Source organism: Ursus americanus, chromosome 21, assembly GCF_024610735.1.
Source record: "Ursus americanus isolate L20-20 chromosome 21, mUrsAme1.1.p, whole genome shotgun sequence".
Taxonomy (NCBI): Eukaryota; Metazoa; Chordata; class Mammalia; order Carnivora; family Ursidae; genus Ursus; species Ursus americanus.
This window is the reverse complement of record NC_142147.1, coordinates 28,692,083-28,711,826: the sequence shown is the minus strand read 5'-3', so window position 1 is coordinate 28,711,826 and position 19,744 is coordinate 28,692,083. Positions and strand designations below refer to the sequence as shown.

General features: G+C 44.8%; 1 protein-coding gene across 2 annotated transcripts in view; it reads left to right on the top strand.

Annotated features, from left to right (window-relative positions):
• CFDP1 (chromatin remodeling protein CFDP1) overlaps nucleotides 1-19,744 on the top strand; it is a 123,049-nt gene that overhangs the window by 86,169 nt on the left and 17,136 nt on the right. The window lies entirely within an intron of this gene.

The following is a 19,744-nucleotide window of genomic DNA, read 5'->3' as shown; positions in this document are numbered from 1 at the left end:
AATTGCCAGTCTTTTGACAGTGCGATGATTGCACCATCTTTCGTGGTTTTCCTCCCCTAGGTAGATGCCAGGCTCAACACTACAAAAGAAAGACTTTCTGAGCATTATAACAAAACCAGTTGGATTTCCATAGGGTTATTGATAGCTTTGAATCCATTTTGGACTATGAACAGTAGGTCACAGAGAGAACAGGAGCCACCAAGGAGAATGGTAGCTGCTGGTACGTGGTTGGGCAATCACTGCTGAAACTTGCCTCATTTACAGCTATTAACATTTACGTAAAAAATTGCTTAAAAATAGTGCCTTGTCCGTAAAACCCAATGAGGTTACACATAACATCATTAGACCGTAATTAACTAGGAACAAAAAGCATTAGAACGTCTCTGGGAGTAGAAGCCCCATGTTTGCCCATTGGGCCTTTGGGCCAAGTGTAACAGCAGCCTGAGAAAAGAATAGTCATCATGAAAATATTTTCTTTCCTTCCAAGCCAGGAAGCGGACTCACAATGGAGTCTGCTTCTCCATTCTGAATTTTGAGATGTGCAGGAAACAACCAGCCATTACCAGCTGAGGTTTTCCTGCTGATAAATGAACCCTGAGGCCACGGTGACCTGTCTTGTTAATGAGTTAATGAAGAATCTAGTCCTTACGTTGACCCTATTCTTAAAAGCTTGCTGTGGAGCTGAAACAACATTCATCTAATTTATGAGTTAACTCTTTCTTACTTAGCAAATGAGAAACAGTTGGGGAGTAAAGAACCCGAGTGACAGAGAAGCGGGGAGCCTACTGATGGCTTCCGTTGCTGCATTTCTTTATTTCAGTATCAACTTCGCTTGCACGCAGGAATCTAATTTAAAAAATATTTTCTTCTTATTGCAGAACCTTAATAAAACTGATCTTCTATGTGTTATGTTGCTTTTTACCCCAAGGCAATGACATTTTATTGAAGAATTTCCCTGCCCATTACTCTGACAAGAAACAGCTTTGAATTGAGCGAGATAGGTATTTGAGTTTTATGTGAGTATTTCAGGATAGGAAAGAGAAATTTTAACTTCTGTGATTAATTATGTGTATGTTATTAACCTGGCGTTTATTTCAGGAGGCATATCCTCTCCAGTTTACTAGACAAAAAACAGTCTCCTTCAAATCGGGTTATCTTGGACAAGTCTTAGAAATACTTTCTTCTCCCAAATTATTTTTTCTTTTAGTGATTGGTTGTTGGTGATATTCATGATTCAGAGGGGGCCCCAGGGGGCCCTAGGGTTGTTGTGCATACCTCTGTCGCAGGGTTATTTCTCAGCTTTGCAATTCGAGAAATGTGATTTTATCAGTTGATTAGATACTGGTGAAATGATTCATGACAGCCATACTCCTAAAGCTAGTGTTACATTTGGTTTAGAAAATGTTTATTTAAGGGATGCCTGGGTGGCTCAGTTGCTTAGTGCCTGGCTTCCGCTCAGGTCATGATCCCAGGGTCCTGGGATCGAGTCCCACATCAGGCCCCCTGGGTAGGGGGGGAGGGCTGCTTCTCCCTCTGCCTGCTGTTCCCCTGGCTTGTACCCTTTCTCTCCTTCTTTCTCTCTCTCTGACAAATAAATAAATAAAATATTTAAAAAGGAAAAAAAAGAAACCGTTTCTTTAAAAAATAGAAGGAAAAAAAGAAAATGTTTATTAACTTACAATTACTGTTTCACTAATCAAAAGAGTTTGTCTATTAAGGCATCTCAAAACCAACACCTGGAAAATCATAAAAAGTAACAGGAGGCTTTGTTTGGTAAGCAAGAAAAAAAAAGGATCCATCATCTTAAAGATACCTCATATATATGCCCATTTTGAGACTAGGAAGGAATCTTACTCTACTCTTAAGACATGTATCAGGTGCTTGGTATTAGTGGCTCATACTTAGAACACTCTCTACCTGGTCAGTGCTATATGGCCACTGCTAAAATGTCTTAAGATGGTAAATTGAACACATGTCACCACACATATGCCCCAAATCCCTAAATACAGCAGAAAAATATGTCTTTAACAATGGTGAAAAAAAAAAATGTCGTGAGTAGTCTAGAAATTTGAAAAATTCCTGAAGTATAGAAGGCAGATGGAATTCTCTTAAAAGAGAAATCAGAGTCTAAAAGCCCGGTGTGTCCCGTCCCTCCCTGTGATTACTGGATATGGGCTCTGGTGAATAGATTTACATACTGGGGGTCTGAAACATCAGAGCAAGCACATAGCTCAGAGTCACCAAACATCAGAGGAAAACCAACGTCAGTCACAGAAGAGAAGCTCCAAATTCAAGAAATTGAAAAGATAACAGGGGAGAGTTCAAGTAAATAGAACATAAAGAAGGAGACTTTTAAAAAAATTATGTATTTGAGAGAGAGAGCAGGGGAAGAGCAGCTGGAGAGAGAGAGGCAGAGAATCTCAAGCAGACTCCTCACTGAGTGTGCAGCCTGACTCGGCTCGATCTCACGACCCTGAAATCATGACCTGAGCTGAAACCAGGAGTCAGTGCTTAACCAACTGAGCCACCCAGGCACTGCATAAAGAAGGAGACTTTAAAGGAAGTGTGTTTATACCCTGAAAAGGATAAAAAAGAGAATATTGCATTCATGAAACAAGAGGACGCTCTTATGGGAAAGAATGAAGTTAATTTCCTAGATCTTGGAAACAAAACATGGTTCTTTAGCTAGAACGTCTTTATAGGGGCTACCGAGTATAATGGGTACAACTAAAGGGAATTAGCAGGAGGAAAGAGCCAAAGAATTCTCCTAGGAAATAAAATAACAAAAAGGTAGAGTGACAGAAAAGCGAATACAATAATGGGTCATTTCAGAAGTTCGGGGTCTATCCAGTGAGTTCTGAGAGAAGAGAAAATGGAGGGAAACACACCCAAAGAAATGATGAAAAGAATTTCCCAAACAGAAGAAAAGCAAGAATCCTTAGAGTGACAGGGTTCGGCAGAATACCACTGTGAATTTATCAGTATGAGAAGACGGACATTTTACACTGTTAAAAAGAGAACTCCAGGCCCAAGGCAGGCCCCTGCGGACCGAAGTGCAGATTCAGCCTCACTTGGAGTGGAATTTTACCACAGTTAATCTGGAATTTCTGGTTGGTACCTATGAAGTAGTCTGCATGTTCTCGCTCTCCATCCCTCAAAGGAAGATAAGGTAATCTGCGTAAAACCTCAGCCCCAAAGGGTCCTTTCTTTTCTTTTGCCAATCACTTTTTGCCCCACTTCCTCATAAATATGTTCCATCTTGTACATCTCCTAGGAGCTCCCCTCTACTTGCTAGAACGGTTGCTGCCTGATTCATGAATTGATTAATAAAACCAATTAGATCTTTAAAATTTACTCTGTTGGATTTTGTTTTTTAAAAACACATATAACAAAAGTCTCAGAACATGAAAGATAAGGAAAAATCCCAGAAGCTTCCAGAGAGAGCAGACAGTCCAGCCTATAGAGAAGCAAGAATCAGGTTGGCATCAGAGTCTTATTGGCATCTTCTTATGGCAAGAAGATGATGACCCGACAAACATATTCATGGTTCTGGGCCACCTGAGTGACTCCGTCAGTTAAGTATTTAGCTGTTGGTTTTGGCTCCAGTCATGATCTCAGGGTCATGGGATCGGGTCCGACATCGGGCTCTGGGCTCAGCAGGGAGTCTGCTTCTCTCTCTCTCTCTCTCTTCTCTCTGCTCCTCCCCCAACTTGCTCACTGTCTCTCTCGCTCTCTCTAAAATAAATAAATAAATCTTTAAAAAAATTTTTTCTTAAAAAAAAAAACAACACACAACATATTCATGGTCCTGAGAGAAAATAATGTAGAGCCTAAGATTAGGTCCATACCCAGGAAAGCTATTCCTTGGGTATCACAGGCAAATGAACTTTTTCACGTGTACAGAAACTCAGTTTCTTTTTTTTGGTTTTTTTTTTGAAGATTTTATTTATTTGACAGCACAAGCAGGGGGAGCAGCGGAGAGAGCAGAAGAAGCAGAGTCCTTACTGAGCAGGGAGCCAGACATGAGGCTCAATCCCAGGACCCCACAATCATGACCTGAGCTGAAGGCAGACACCTCACCGACTGAGCCACCCAGGCACCCTAGAAACTCAGTTTCCCACTTGTGATGCCTATTTTATAGAATTGCGGGAGAGATGTTATCCAGAAAAATGAAAAGGCAACAAAAGAAGCTTTGATGAGGGGGAGAAAACGCCAGAAACAGATTAGGTCAGTAATCTAGAACTTGAGCAGCTATATACTCCTGACAGCAGTGGCATCTGTAGACACAGGCAAAAGCCGACACCAGAGGACCAGAGGTCCCCTCCCGTCATGTGCTCTGACATCCACTGTGGTTGTCACCAGAAGCCCAGGCCTCCAGATTACACTCATCTGTAAGATAATGGTCCCCATCCCTCCTCTCCCTATATTCTGATACCCACGTGCACTTTGGGACTGAGTGATGTCTCTTTAGTTTTGTAGGAGTGGAAAATTTTTTCCCTTCTTCCCTTCTAGGTTCCTCAACTGATCAAATAATTAAATTGACATAAAGCAGATTAACAGGAGAGAATTTTAATTTTGTATGTTTGGGAGCCCCATAAAAATACGAGACTCAACAAAGTGACCAAAGCAGGAAGCTTTTATACACTTTAAGCAAAAAGACAAATTTGTGAGGAGTTGACAAGACAAAGGGGGTAAGGCTGGGGGTGGTAAGTTGGTGACCTTCTTAGCCCTGATTCTCCCATCTCTGGTGATAAGGATGCCCTCTACCCTTCCGGCACAGTGAAGGTACCTTTCACATGGGAAATTTATCCTCTGCTTTTAGGAGGATGGAGAAGGGTCCAGGTGTCTTTCTGGCACTGGCCGTTTCTCAAGGACCTTGAATTCAAAATAATCAATGCCAAAGTGGCATATTTTGGGGTTGCAAACTCTGAACCTGTACAGCTTCAGCTTCCTTGCTGAATGACCCCTGACCTGCCTTCATGGGAAACCGGGCGCAGTGGTCCTACAGAGTAGCCTCAGGCAGAAGCTGGTTTTTATCTCCTGTGCTTCACATTTCCCAAGACCTGAAGGTGAAGTTAATGTCTTCCACATACCCTGTCACTGCTCCCAAATTCTCTTTCCTCCTCCTTCCTGGATTTGCCATTGAGGTTAGTGGAAGTACTAATGTATTCAAGCCACAAAGGGTGAGAGGAAATGATCAGAGTAGAACCTTTGAAATAAGGTTGTGGAGGTTTGTAGGTATCAGAGAATGCCCATGGGGATAGGTGGCTGAGTTGGGCTAAAGAAAAGTTACTTGGGGGCGCCTGGGTGGCTCAGTTGGTTGAGCGTCTGACTCTTGGTTTTGGCTCGGGTCATGGCCTCAGGGTTGTGGGATTGAGCCCCATGTCAGGCTCCTTGCACAGTGGGGTGTCTGCTTGAGATTTTATTTCTCCCTCTCCCTTTGCCCCTTCCCCCAAAATAAATAAATCATTCTCAAAGAAAAAGAAAAAAGTTACTTGGCGCTGAGAAAGTAAAAAATTGAGAGGCCAAGTTTGGATCATCTGTGGATATTGAAGTCACCTGACACAGGGAGGACACGCCGAGCAAGGGGGCTGAAGCCGAGAGTCAGTGATAGGGAAGTAGCCAGACAAGTTAGTAGGTGTTACCAGTAAGGAGGGACAAAGAGCAGTAAAGCCTGGAGTGCTCTCTCTCTAAATAAATAAATCTTTAAAAAAACTACCACCCACCTTAATGGGGAAGTCTGTTTTCACAAAGACATTTGGCTCTCTGTGTTTGTACTGGCAAAAGATCATCATTTGTTCATCAGGAGTGACTGCCGGATAAATTATGGTACTTCCATACAATAGAACAGAGGAATGAGGATATGCTTTATGTACGCAGTGGTCATAATCTCTGAAATGTATAAATAAGTGAAAAAAGCAAGGAGTGGAATAGTGTAGGGAGCATCTGATCATTTATATTAAGAAGTGAGAGAATATATACAACTATATGCATTGTTTGGAAAAGCGTGAAATGGCTCTGGAAGGAGGAAACATGATTTTAAAAAATTGATTTGCAGAGCTTTATTTCTGGACTCCGAAACAAAATATATGGAGATTTGCCACAAAGGTCAGGTAGGAAGTAAATTCTACGTACAAAGCTGGGGAATCAGCTACTGAGGGGTGGTCTGTGAATTGTCAATGTTCGCTTATGCAGTGAATAACTCTGAAGGACACGAGAATCTAGTCGCAGAGGTTGCCTCAGAAAAAGAAGAATTGATGACTAGGGGACTGGCAAGATGTTATTTTCGCTGGGTCCCTTTCTGATCATTTTGGATTTTGACCAGTTGCATAATCCAGGTAAAGGTTTAAGTCTACCCTCCTCCCCACCGAATGGCAGAGAGTCACTGTCAAGACTTCTGGCAGATACAAACTTCATTTTCTGATAGCTCCAACATTTCATTGTAAATCAAGAGATCTGGGGTTTTTGAAAGCTGACCGGAGGGCAGATTAGAGCATTTATAAGATGGCAAGGCCGGCACGAAGTAGATGGCCGGCTTCAGAAGCATCACTGAATTAGTTGAATCCAGGGACTGTCCCCACCGGGAGACTGATTTTAGGGACACCTGAGCCATTTCTCAGCCCCCGTTTGTGTACCCTCAGCCCATCCATTGACCTGGTGAAGAGGCTTTTTTTTTGGTCTCCAGACTTGTTTCAATTTGATAGGGTTTACATTGTGCTGGGAGTGTCCCACCTTTCATTTCCTTTGTAGCCTTGTTTTGACACGCATAGTCAAAGATTCCACCTTTTTTCCCTTCTCCCTCCCTTCTGATGGAAACCGCCTCCATCCCCAGCACCGCCTCCAGCTCTTGGCTTCTGCAGCACCAGACAGGGCTGCTGACCCGCAGCTGTTTTCTCAGGAGAAGTGCGGATGTTCTCCAGAGCATTCCAGGCTGGCAGGATGGTCTGGACAGGTGGGATTGTTGCAACAGTTTATCCTGATTCTTATCCTTTCTCTTGTTCCCTTTCACCTGTTTCTGTCGTTTTAAAGGGTTTTGTTCGGATTAATTAATTACAGGAGAGTGGAAAAAAAAGCAAACTTTGCCACATCTGCAGGTAGGTCAGGTGCTCTAAGGAGGCCTCAGGTCAGGGATCAGTGGGAGGCAATGGGGGCGGGGTGGTGGTGATTGTTGGCCTTTGCACACGATCAGGATAACTAATACTGCAGTAGCTGTGTGCAGTGGAGCCTCTTGCAGAGCATTAATGATTCATAATGCTCACGGCCTCTCGCAGTTAAATTGGTCTCTCTGTGTCTCAGCCACTGAAGTAGAAATTGTGAAGGAGTGACTGCTCCAGGGTGGGGGCAGCCCACACGGCAGATGAATTAGAGTGCAGTCCAGAAGCCGCACGGTTTTAACGCCTTGCTCTCACCACCATAACTTCCTTCCTTATTTTTTAATCAGCTTGTGGAGAGAGCGAAAAAAGAAATGGGCCATATAATAACCAGAATGTGGTATGAAGGCTTTAAAGACTTCCTCGCCTTGCCTTTTTCACTTCCCTCCCCCTTTTTAAAACAAAAACAAAAACTTTCTGGTTTGATGACAATGTTGGTGGCATTTCAGGACTTCCCTCTCTGGTTCTCATTTGGTAGAGGCATGTTCCCTCTTAACTCATTTCCTGTGACTTACCTTGGCTCTGCAGCACAGCATCTTTCGGAAGGGCGGCCGTCAAAGATTGTCTCTTCTAAAATTTAGCTTGCTTTTAGACAGTGGAATAATTATGAGTCTGCATTTGCTAAAGAAGAAATGCTGATCCACTTGTTTCTTTAAATCTGTGACGTCACTACTTTTTTCCCTTTTATGTTGACTCAGGAGCCCGCCTCCTGCTCATCTAGAGATACCATTAAGTGAATGGGCAAGTCACAGACTGAAGGAAAATATTTGCAAAATATGTATCTGATATATATACTTAAAGTAACTGTGACAATAAAAAGACAACCAGTTTTTTAATGGGAAAAAAATCAACAGACATTTCACAAAAGATCACAGATATAAGCACATGAAAAAAAGTGTTCAGCATTAGCCATCAGGTGAATGCGAATTCAGACCACAGTAGATCTCTGCTCAGACCCCCTGAAAGGGCTGAAATGAAAAAGACTGAGACCACTGTGTGTTGGTGAGGACATGGAGCAGCCGGAACTGGTGATGCGTTGCTGGTGGGAACCTAAACCGTGAGGCTTAATAATTTTGGCTCTGTGTTTCACATTTTGTTAGGTTTCATGTATACCTACTCTGTGACACACTGTTCTACTTTCAGGCTTTCATCCAAAAGAAATTAAAACATGTCATGTCTACGAGAATGTTTTATTCACAGTAGCACAAAACTAGAAACAGCCCGGGGGCCTCTTGACAGAAGAGTGACTAAACCAAGTGGGGCAAACCAAGAACAGACCACTGGTACCCACAGCATGGACTGATACCCGCAGCGGGCATGGCCCTTAGAAGCAGGCTATCTGAATGAGCCAGCTGCAAAAGAATAAATAAAGAATAAGTTCAGAACAAGGCAAAACTCATCGATGATAGAAGTCAGAACGGGGAGTAGGAATTGACTGAGAAGGAGCTTTCTGGGATCATAGAAGTAGTCTGTATTTGGACTGGGAGCACGAGTTACACAGAGGTCTGCATTTACTAAACTGGCAGATAAAGTGTAACCTTAACCTGTGTGGTTCACTCTATGTAAATTTCAGTGCCAAGAAATGGGGCAGGTGGGTGCTGCTGGAAAAGACAGAAGTGACAGCCTGAGAGGCCGCTCTTCCTTGTGCTCTGCTGTCCGTGCAGGAATGTTTGAGCACAGCATGGGGGCCGAGGTGGGGGGACTGACTGCATTTGGCTGCCTTTGCAGGGGGCAAGTTTGAGGCACGGTGGAATTTGATTTTTTCTTCTAAGTCGGTGGCCCTCAGGGCCTGATGGCTCACACAGCAGGTGGAGCAGTGCCTGACGGCAGAGGAGACCCATCCCGAGAAGCTGTGGAATGAGTGCCATTGCCCCTGGAAGTAGCCCTGGTGAATAAGGCCCACTTTGTGTTTTTCTCAGCTTTCAATAACTGGAATGTGCTTCATTTTGTCATCATAAGGGCTGGCTTGTCTGCCTGAGAAGCAGTCTTCAGAATAATAGCAAAATTGTGCTACTTGGACTCAGTGTACTTGGGGATGGACAGTGAAGCTTGACTGTTAATAAAATGAGGGGCATTCTCATGAGAATTCTAAACAGTTTTGTGCTCCTCATATGCTAGTTAACAGCATGCAGAATCTACTGAGAAATAAATGTGATTCTGGAAAACCTTTTATATTAAGCATTGGAAGAATGTTCTAGCTTTCATCTCTTTCATCATTTCGGCAGTGCACTCCCTGGCTCTCCCTGGGGAACACGTTGTTTCTCCAGCTTTGCCAGTGGCATGATTCTGCCCAGCGAGTTCACAACCAGATATAGAAGATGGAACCACCCTCTTCCTGGCCTCACCTTAATTCTCAGTTGAGGGGCAGACACCTGGGTGGCTCAGTTGGTCACGTGTCCAACTCTTGGTTTCAGTTCGGGTCATGATCTTGGGGTTGCGGGATTGAGCCCCGTATCAGGCTGAGCTCGGAGTGTGCTTGGGATTCTCTGCCTTTCCCTCGCCCTCTGCTCCTCCCCCAGCTTGTATGCGCTCTCTCTTTCAAATTAATAAAAATCTTTTTTTAAAAAATCCTCAATCTGGGGTGCCTGGGTGGCTCAGTTGTTAGGCGTCTGCCTTTGGCTCGGGTCGTGATCCCGGGGTCCTGGGATTGAGCCCCACATCGAGTTCCCTGCTCAGCAGGAAGCCTGCATCTCCCTCGCCCACTCCCTCTGTTTGTGTTCCCTCTCTTACTGTCTCTCTCTCTGTCGAATAAATAAATAAAATTTAAAAAATAGAAATTAAAAAATCCTCAATCTATATACCCATCATTATTTTTGAAAACTAGCTTTGTGACTCCTCAGTGACGTGGTCCGGCTGACCCAAATGGAGTCCACAGCCATACCCAAATGTTTAAACAGCCCATTCGGTTTCTCTTCAAACTATAAACTTTGGATAATTACTTAAATGGTAATGTGCTTCAGTGGGAGGCATCAGGAACTTTCTCTAAAATAATGGCCCTCAAATTGTCGTATGCTCCTTGTACAGTACAGCTCCCAGAGCCCTGTGCCCAGAGGTTGTGATTCAGGAGGCAGGATGGACCCTGGAGTTCGCATTTTTATTAACCACAGGGGATTCTCGGACGGTACTGAGAAGTACTGAAAAATGTTCTGCCGGGTGTTTGAGGGAGGAGCAGGGAGAGGATTTCATCCCTGAAAGTTGTCAGGTGTCCCCAGGGGCTGTAGCTCCCCCAGAACCCTAATGAGGCTGTCCTTCTCTTTGTACTGCTGGCATCAGCATGGCTGCCTAGCATATGGCAGGAGTGTTAAGACATTTTGAATGAGTAAATACGTTACTTAAAAGAACAAGTGACCCATACAGAGAACACTCAAATACAGCTCAATTCAGGTATGTCAGTGTTACAGGAAGGAAGGTACATGTAGAAAATCTTTATTAAGGATAAACAGTAAGCAATGTGTTAAATGAGAAGAGCAGCAGAGGTCAAAGAGGACACATTGCCTCTCAGGAGGGCCAAGAGCCTAATACTGCCATACCGGTGGCTGCACAGAAAAATCCCTTTCTCTTCTTTTCTGCTCAAGGAGCATTAAGATGTATTAACCGAGATTGGGTATCCAGTCAAAGTCATACAGGTGCACAGTTTGCAAAGTCAAATGTGCTGTTTAGTCTCCTGACTCAGTCCTGGGTCCTGCTTTCCAGAGGCAACTGCTTTAAATTCTTTTTAGCTAGTTCGGGTATTTTTTGGTTCATATTTTAAACAAATGTGTTTAGTGTACCATTATTTCTTGGTTTATCAGTTTTAGACATTATTTTATTAACTTCCTGTTAACCCGTTTTTAAGATGCACCAGCTTCTGTTTTGGAAGAATAACCTCTTGTACCACCCACCCCTCAACATCCCAAGTCCTCCTTCCAGTCTCCCAGTTTAATGACACTGTCGTCACTGTAGTGTTGTTCACTATAGAGCCAGGATGTGGACTAACATTATATTCTCATGTATATATTTGCATATTTGTTAGTTGCTTGGTTTTCTATGTCCCTATCACAAATTTTACCCAAACTCTTTCAAAGGGGCTGTAAAATCCCTCTCAGTACTGTTCTTGACTATGTCAGAAAATCTGTCATTTCCATCCCTCTCCCCCTCGCCCCTCCCTTCTGGACCCCTCCACCCTCCTGCTGAAGTTGGGGCTCTTTGTTCTCTTGGCTTTCTCTTGAGCTGTTTTATCCCTCTTTGTGTAGCTGCTCTGTTTCTTGGATCCCTTGTCTTCTTCTTTCCAGGTTTATTCTCCCATTTTGGTAGAACTCATCCTCCAGTAACATCCTGAGGAAATGGTTTATGGGGATATATTTTTGAGACTTTGCATTTCTGAAAATGACTTTGTTCTAACTTCACATTTTATTACTGGTTTTCCTGGTTATAATGTTGCAGGTGGAAAATTATTCGTCTTTAAAATTGTGAGGACATTGCTCCATTGGGCTTCTAGAAGTCTGAAGCCATTTGGACTTCTTGAATATTTGTATATGACCTCATCCCCCCTCCCATCCTTTTGGAAGTTTTTAGAGTCTTCTCTTTGTCCCTGGGATTCTGGCCAAGTACCAAGACATCTCACAGTGAGAGGAACCAGTTCATTTTTGCATCTTTTTCTAGCTTCTTGTCACCATCTTATCTCTTCCATTGTGTATACCAGCTCAGATTCTCACTGAACAAAAGAGAAAGTATCTGCATAATTCTCCCACTGTGACGTGGTTGGCGGGACAACTGGAGGGAATGCTCATCTTTCCTGCAACTCAATTTGTTGCCTGTAGCAGCTCTGTACACCTGGATAATTCTTTCTGGCAGATTCTGACAAGAAGTTGTGCAGTTGGCTGAGTATTGAGTTAGCTAATTGCTCCAATTACATCTATTCAGTGTCAGTTTTAGCTTCAAAGCTGGACTCGGGCATTGCTTCTGGCTCATTACGTACTACTGTAAATGACTTTTAAAACTAGTCTCCTAAAATCAAGCAAACAAAAGCAGCCCTGCATAAAGTAGCCAGTGGCAAGGGAAAAAAACTCACTTGCCACACACAGCAGATGAGGTGTCCTGACCTGATTAACTGTTCCAGAGCTGCATTTTCACATAAAATAAATCCAAATACCACTTTTGTTGTTGTTTTGTTTTGTTTGCAAATTCTGTTATCACGGAGATCCAAAAAGGGGGGTGGGCAGAAGATTTGTTCAGCATTCCCCTCAATTCTGCCCCTTATTTGTGTTTCAGTTAAGGTATCTTTTTTTTTTTTTAAGATTTTATTTATTTATTTGACAGAGAGAGAGACAGCCATAGAGAGAGGGAACACAGCAGGGGGAGTGGGAGAGGAAGAAGCAGGCTCCCAGTAGAGGAGCCTGATGCAGGCCTCGATCCCAGGACCCTGGGATCACGCCTTGAGCTGAAGGCAGACGCTTAACGACTGAGCCACCCGGGCGCCCCTCAATTAAGGTATCTTAGGGGCGCCTGGGTGGCTCAGTTGGTTAAGCGTCTGCCCTAGGCTCAGGTCATGATCTCAGAGGCCTAGGATGGAGCCCTGTGTCGGGCTCTGTTCAGTGGGGACCCTGCTTCTCCCTCTCTCTCCACCTCTCCTCCTGTTCAGTCTCTTTCTCTATCAAATAAATTAATAAAATCTTTTTTAAAAAATGAAGGTATCTTAGCCCCTGCTAGCCCAGATTGCAATTTATGACAAGATCATGGAACATTCTGCAGGCTCTCGGGGTGGTGCTGAGGCCAGCCTAGGACAAATTCCAGGCTACTGACAGCCATTCAAGGGGGTCTGCCATCTGGTGCAGTGAACAAATGCTTTTCCTGTGCCTGCTCTGAAGTACTTAGTTCCATAGAACACCGAGCCAAGGGCGGGCAGCAGCTATGAGCTTAGCCAGCACAGAGAATTGTTACTTTAGTAGGTATCATTGTTGGAATCTATTTATAATGTGTGAAGTTGATATGTTTTCTTAATATTCATACGTTCTTTTAACAAATATTTATTGGGTGCCTACCATGTGCTTGGCACTGTGCCAGGTGCTTGGGTTATATCAGTGAACAAAACAGACATTGGTTCCAGCTTTGTGAAGTCTCCGTTCCAGCATGGAGCTAGACAGAAAACATGACAAACTACACAGTGTGTCAGAAAATGCTAAGTGTTATGGAGGGAAGGAAAGTCTGAGGAGGGCAGGGGATCAGGAGTGTGGGGTGATGGTGAAGTATTGAATAGAACAGTCAGGGGTAAGGCTCACTAGGAAATTGAGCCTTGCGCCAAGACTTGACAACGGTGAGGAAGTGAACCAAGACACTGTCAGGGAAGAGGGTATTGAGGGTAAACAGAGGGGCTTGAGGGTCCCACAGGGTGGGTGCATGCCTGAGGTGGCAGGATGATGGGGGTAGTCTTGGGAGAGGTGATCTGAGAGGTAAGCATGGCCAGGTGTCGTCGCCCTCTGCTAAGGTGTGGCAAGCTGCCACAGGCAAGGTCCACTGCGTGGGTGGGTATAGAAGGCCGGAGTTAGGGACAGAGGGCTGGGGCAAGGATAAGACAGACACAGTGGGTAGAGGCTTAGAACTGGTATGTAAGCCTTGGGCCTGGATGAGGACACTCAGGAAGCGAGTGTCGATGGAGAAGAGCCGTCCGGGGATCGGTGCCAGAGAACTCCCTGATGCCTTCAAAGAAGCTGATGTTAACAATCAGACAGATCCAAACTGGGGGCTGTTCTGCAGACAGGGAGCTATTCTAAATTAAAGAGATCAGCTTTTCTTGGTTTGAAATTTTTCAGAATGAAAAGTTTGGGTGTGGGGGTAGAAGTCAAAATTTAAAATCTACTTTGCTGCCACAGATGAATTAGAAAAAGATGGAACAAACAAGTCCTCAAGAACGAATTTTTTTTCTCTAGCAGCAGCAAGATTTTAATTTCTTTCTGGATTCTAGAGCATCTTTTCAAGGACTTTTGAGAAGAAGAGTGGGGACTGCAGGAAATCCTGATTATCTGCTCTGTGCCAGGCGTTGTGCTAAGTGCTTTCACGTATTCTGCAGGCGTTATTAATCTCCTTCTGGACTTCTCTGTCCCAGCTTGTCCTCCTAGCAAATTCCTTCTTGTCCTTCAGACTTCAGACACCCCGCCCCCCCCCCCTGCAGCCTTCCCGCTCCTAGTGCACTAAGCAGCAGTTTTCTCCTAATGTAATTACTTGTTTGCGTATCTGTCTTGCATGACTGAATCACATGAGGATAAGAAACCTGTGTATCTCCAGTGGCCAGCAGAGTCTGGCACACTGGAGGCACTCAGCAAATAAGGGCTGACTTGATGAATATCTCATTTAATCATCATCCTTCAAGACAGTTATTATTATCCTCATTTTACTAATTGGTTACTTGCAGCTCAGAGAAATTGACTTGCCTGGGATTTAAAAACAACAAAAATGAAGTGGTAAGGGCAGGTTTCTGCACTGAGTCCCGAGCCACCGTGCCCCACCGTTTTACATACACAGATCCAAACCAGCACTGGTGATGTGCAGGACTTGGGTGTCCAAGCAGTGCTCAGATATCTCAGTGTTCTTGTCTCAAGTCTAGATTTCTGATTTTCCTGCCGCTCACGAAATTTCTGTGTGACCATCAGGAGAGGGGACAGATTGGGAGTTTCAGTGCATTTCCTATAGGAAGATGTAATAGGTACGAACTCAAAGACATGTTGCTTCTGAATGCTTTAAGATAGTCTTAAACCTAGGATTTAAAAGTAATAGTTGAGGGGCACCTGGGTAGCGCAGTCGGTTGAGCATCTGACTCTTGGTTTTGGCTCAGGTGGTGATCTCAGGGTTGTGAGATCGAGCCCCACGTCAGGCTCCACACTCAGCTCAGAGTCTGCTTGAGATTCGCTCTCTTCCTCTCCCTCTGCCCCTCCCCCCTCGAATAAATAAATAAATAAATCTTTTTTAAAAAAGTAGTAGTTAAAAGAATAGGCAAATCGATAGAGAAAGTAGATTCGTGGTTGCCTAAGGCTGGGGACATGGGGATGACTGCTGATGGATATAAGGGCGTGACAGAATGTTCTAAAATTAGATTGTGGTAATGGCTGCACAACTGAATATACTAAGCATCACTGACTTGCATACTTTAAATGGGTGAATTCTTTAGTATGTGAATTATATCTCAGTAAAGTGGTTTCTCAAAAAGTATTAGCTGAGAATAAGTGATTGATCATTAGATTTTCTAGCACTCTTTCAAAATCCAAGTAAATTTAGTAGCTTCTGTATTTGAGTTATTGTCAACATTATCTTCCCTCTTTGAGGAAACCTGTTCCCCAGTACAGCTGGGTAGTTTTGGGGTTCTGTTTTGTTGTGCTTCCTTGTTTTCGTGTGAGCTGCAGCATTCAAATGAGAACGTCAGTGTTTCGCAGCTCTGAGCCTCCTTCCTTCATCTGAACGCGCTCACACAGTCTGCTGATGACCAGCTGAGCCTCACAGGGACAGGAAGGGCGTCATGAAGCCACTGTCCGTCTCCACACTCCCCCCACCCCCCGTCCTGGGAGAGGGACACAGACTCTCACAGGCTGCTCTGCTGGCTTGGGGGCAAGGAGCTACGGGTCAGAGCTGCAGTCTTGTTTTAATTCCCTCAAACCATCTCTTAATGGCAGGGTTGGCCAGCCCTGTTTCAGCAGACCCTCATCTCTTAGCCAGCAGTTGCTAAAGCACCTTTTTCAGACCTTTTAGCCATGACCCATGGTGGATTGTGGTCATAAAGGCACATGCTGTGAGGGAACCCCAGAACACGAAGAAACTGAATTTGTTCAGGGTTTGTATATCACTCACCGTAAGGTTGGGTGATAGGAACCTTGTAGAACAGGCCTCATTTCTGAATGAAAAAGCTGCTTTAGCAACCCTTGGCTGGCAGATAAAGGAAAGAGATTTGACTTACGCTTTCTCTTGCCTTAGAGATGGAGGGTGGGAATTCTTTTTGGTGGTTAGTGATGCAATGGGTAAAAATCTTCCATTTATTAAAGAGAAACTATGTTGTGGTTGTACAGATTGCCCAGCTGTGGTTAGCGTCTATGAAAACCATTTCCTGCGTGCAGTAAAAAGAAAGTTTTCTGCTTTCTCTACCAAACTCCGTGGGAACGGACGTTTCTCTTTGTTGAAATCCACTGCTCTGCCTTAGCCAAGTGACATCCTGGGCTCAGGCTGGAACAGCCCCCTTCTTTTGATTGCGCTGTGCAGATAATTGCTTCCCAAGGGCTCCTAAATGCTGGATTGGGAGGGTGCCGTGACAGGGAAGCCACTGATGCTGATGCTGGTGTGCCCCAGCTTTTTGAGGACAGGTGGGAGCAGCCCCGGGGATGTGGGGAGGTTGGAATCTAAGCCTCTTTGAAGTGCCCATTGAGGTTAGCAGGATCACAGGCAGCTTCTAGGAGGCTCCAGAAGATACCCTGGCTACAGAGTGAGCGAGCGATGCAGATACCACTGTGAGACACCACTGTGAGAGAGATTTGAAGTCAGGGCCCCAAGCAGGAGTGCCAAGTGCTGAGAAATGACCTTTCGTACCACTTCAGCCTCATTGAGTGAAAGGACCATAAAGCACGCTCCCCTCCAGACAGAACTTTGAGGTGTCAGGAATCCCAGCTGTGTCCCACTTCTATATCCTCTCATTTGGAATGTAGCATGCTTCTTTAGGAGCGGCGAGAGAGTCATTTTGCAAGATGTATGGTAGCCAGTGCATATGAGTTTCATTTAAAACCATGTGGTTCGTGTGCCTAGCCATGTCTAGAAAGGAGCGCAGGCGTGACTCATTCCATGAAGTCTCCATGATGTAAAACGAAAGGAATATTTCTGGTCTGAGGACACCCCCACATCCTGGAACTTTAACCTGATCTCAACCTGGGAGGTGCCCAGGAATTTAACATTTATTTTATATTGACATCCTGACATTTTCTTGAGGAGATAGAGACCTGCCTGGGAGAAAAAGAAAGCTGAAAGTCAAAGAAAACAGCAGAATGCTGCGGTTTGAGAAAGCATGCCAAGTCCCTAATCAGCAATTAGCCAAACAAGCCATAATTGAAGTACATTTATCTTCTGTGCCCCGTGCTTTGCTTCTCACAGCGGCTGGTTTGAGAGATGTGCTGTTTGCTGAACTATGTTTCCTGGTGGGAGTGATCCGGGTGAGTGTGGCTCCCGCCCTCAGACCAGGCAGGTGGCCCGCAGACCCACACTGGCTTAGCATCGTCACAGGAGAAAGCCGACAAGGCTCTCCTTTAGAGAGGGCATTGACTGTTAGCAGCTAGGTCCTGATTCTGCCTCTTCTCTTCTTTGCCTCTGTGGCTGCAATTGGTTGGGGAAACCCATGTGGAACCAGTATCTGGAAAATAAGATGTGCCCTCCTCAATTGAGCTCCTAGGCTCAACTGCACAAAGAAAAACGTCATTATGGGCTCCATTAGAAGCTGCATTTAATAATTCCTTTAAAATTTTGTCTCCGAACTGTAAATGGTCTATTTGTGTTGGGCAATAAATTATTCTTCCCAGCTGTGCCCGATCATACAAATGAAAGCAACAGCACCTCAGGGGGAAGCATCCCCCTCCCCAGCATGGTCCCCATTCCCAGTAAACTAAAGGTTTCCACTTTGGAGAGCCAGGTCTTCTTTACTCCCCAACTGCTCTAAAATGATGGAGGCCCTTCCCTGCTCTGCCATGATCCCCATTATGGGAACAGTGTAAGGAAGGAAATTGCTGGAGCAGAGGCAGGAAGGGATGTGGCATTATCTCCTTCACAAGGAGTGAGATGAAACCACAGGGGAGTGGAACAAAGGAGAAGGGAAATTCAGGACTATCATTTCCTAGAGGTCTGGTGGGCCGGCCAGAAGGGGAGTTTTTTGCCACTGATTCTGTCACTTAACCCTTAGGCATAGCAGGCCCCCAGGCCCTTGAGAGAGTATCTGGTTATCTAAGTGAATGCTTCCCTGTTGGCCAGAGACCTCTGTACTCACCATTGGCCTATCCGATCTAGGACTCTGCTGACGATCCTGTAACCCTTGGCCTTTTCTCTATTTACTGCTCTTTCACTTTTTAGAGACTTTCTTACGGCCAGAGCTTCATGATCGCTTTGAGATTGCCTACATATTTGTCCTTCAGATAGGATCCTTCACTTCGTCCACCTCAGTCTGTCCTGAGACATTGCCAGGGCGTTTATAGAGTGAGGTACCAGAAATAAGTAAGAGTCAGAACTTACTGAACGTCCTGAGAGTATTATCCTACGTATTACACATTAATTACAAATTTGTTGCAGAGGGGAGGGTATACCTTTACAAGTGAGAGCTCTGGCAGTCCCCCCACCTTCCCCAACAGACCACACTGAGCGTCAGAGTCCCGGGCGGACCCGACACTCCGCCCATCACTGTGTGGTGGTGTAGTAAGCAGTACCCAGCCTCACCTACCTGCCTACTTGGCATAAGAAACAGACAAACCCTAAACAAGCAATATTCCGTAAGACCACCAACCTGGACTCCCAAAAATTGGCAATGGCATCAAAGACCAAAATTCAGACAAACAAAAGAAAAGGCAGGAGACTGTGCTAAATTAAAAAGTAAAGGAGGCTAAGGAAACGTCAGATGTAGTGCCTGGAAGGAAGACATGGGATGACTGTCAAGGCCATCTGGAGAGGCAGTGAGGGGAATGTGAACAGGGACTTTCGATGACACCGTTGTATCAATGTTACAGTTCTCGGGTGCACTGTGAGGTGTCATGTTGAAGTAGGAGGATGCCATTAGGACTCACATGCCCAAGTACTTAGAGGTGAAGTGGCAGGAGGTCTGCAACTTTACTTAAAAGCGATTTCACACCTCCAAAAAAGAACATTTAAATAGAGAAACAAGGGGGGGAGAGAGAGAGCAAATGTGGCAAAATGTTAATAATGAGTGAATCTAAGCAAAGGGCATTTGGATAATAGTTGTTCTCTGTTTCAAGTTTTCTGTCAGCGTGTCATTTTTCAGGCTAGAAAGTTGAAAATTTCTGCCAGACCACACCGGAGTTCTTGTGCCAGTGCTGCCATAGCCCACCCCTCAGAAACCGTAGTGGAATGAACGCTCACGTTCAAGCTCACGCTCGCCCAGCTGGCAGTACAAGGCCTCGTGCATTTCCCCCGCAGGTTTCTCTCCGCATTGTCCGTGTGAACCAAGCACTGTAGATGCCTCCGGGCACCAAGGACGGGTGGGGGAGAAGGACCTGTTCCTCCCCAACACTTATCTAACTTTGACCTTCCTTGAAAGGTCTGAACTAGGCAGATTAATAAAAACAAACAAGGGCCCTTTGTGGCAAGACTCCCAAGCCCACTCAGCTGGCTGGTTTCAGCAGCACAATAGACCAGTAGAGGACTGTTCTTCGCAGAGAAAAGGGACATTAACTTTCTCTTGGAGTGTGATGCTAATAAACACTGCCCAGCAGATCCCAGAAAAAGAGCTTGTCCCAGAAAAAAAGTCCTTTTCATTGTCACTGTAGAGCGCCTAACCTCAGTTACTTATCTCAAGATGAGTCGTCTTGATTACAAGAGCCAGGAGGCGGTGCAGGTGGAGGTCGTGCCCTGCTTTGGGAGAACAGTTCAGG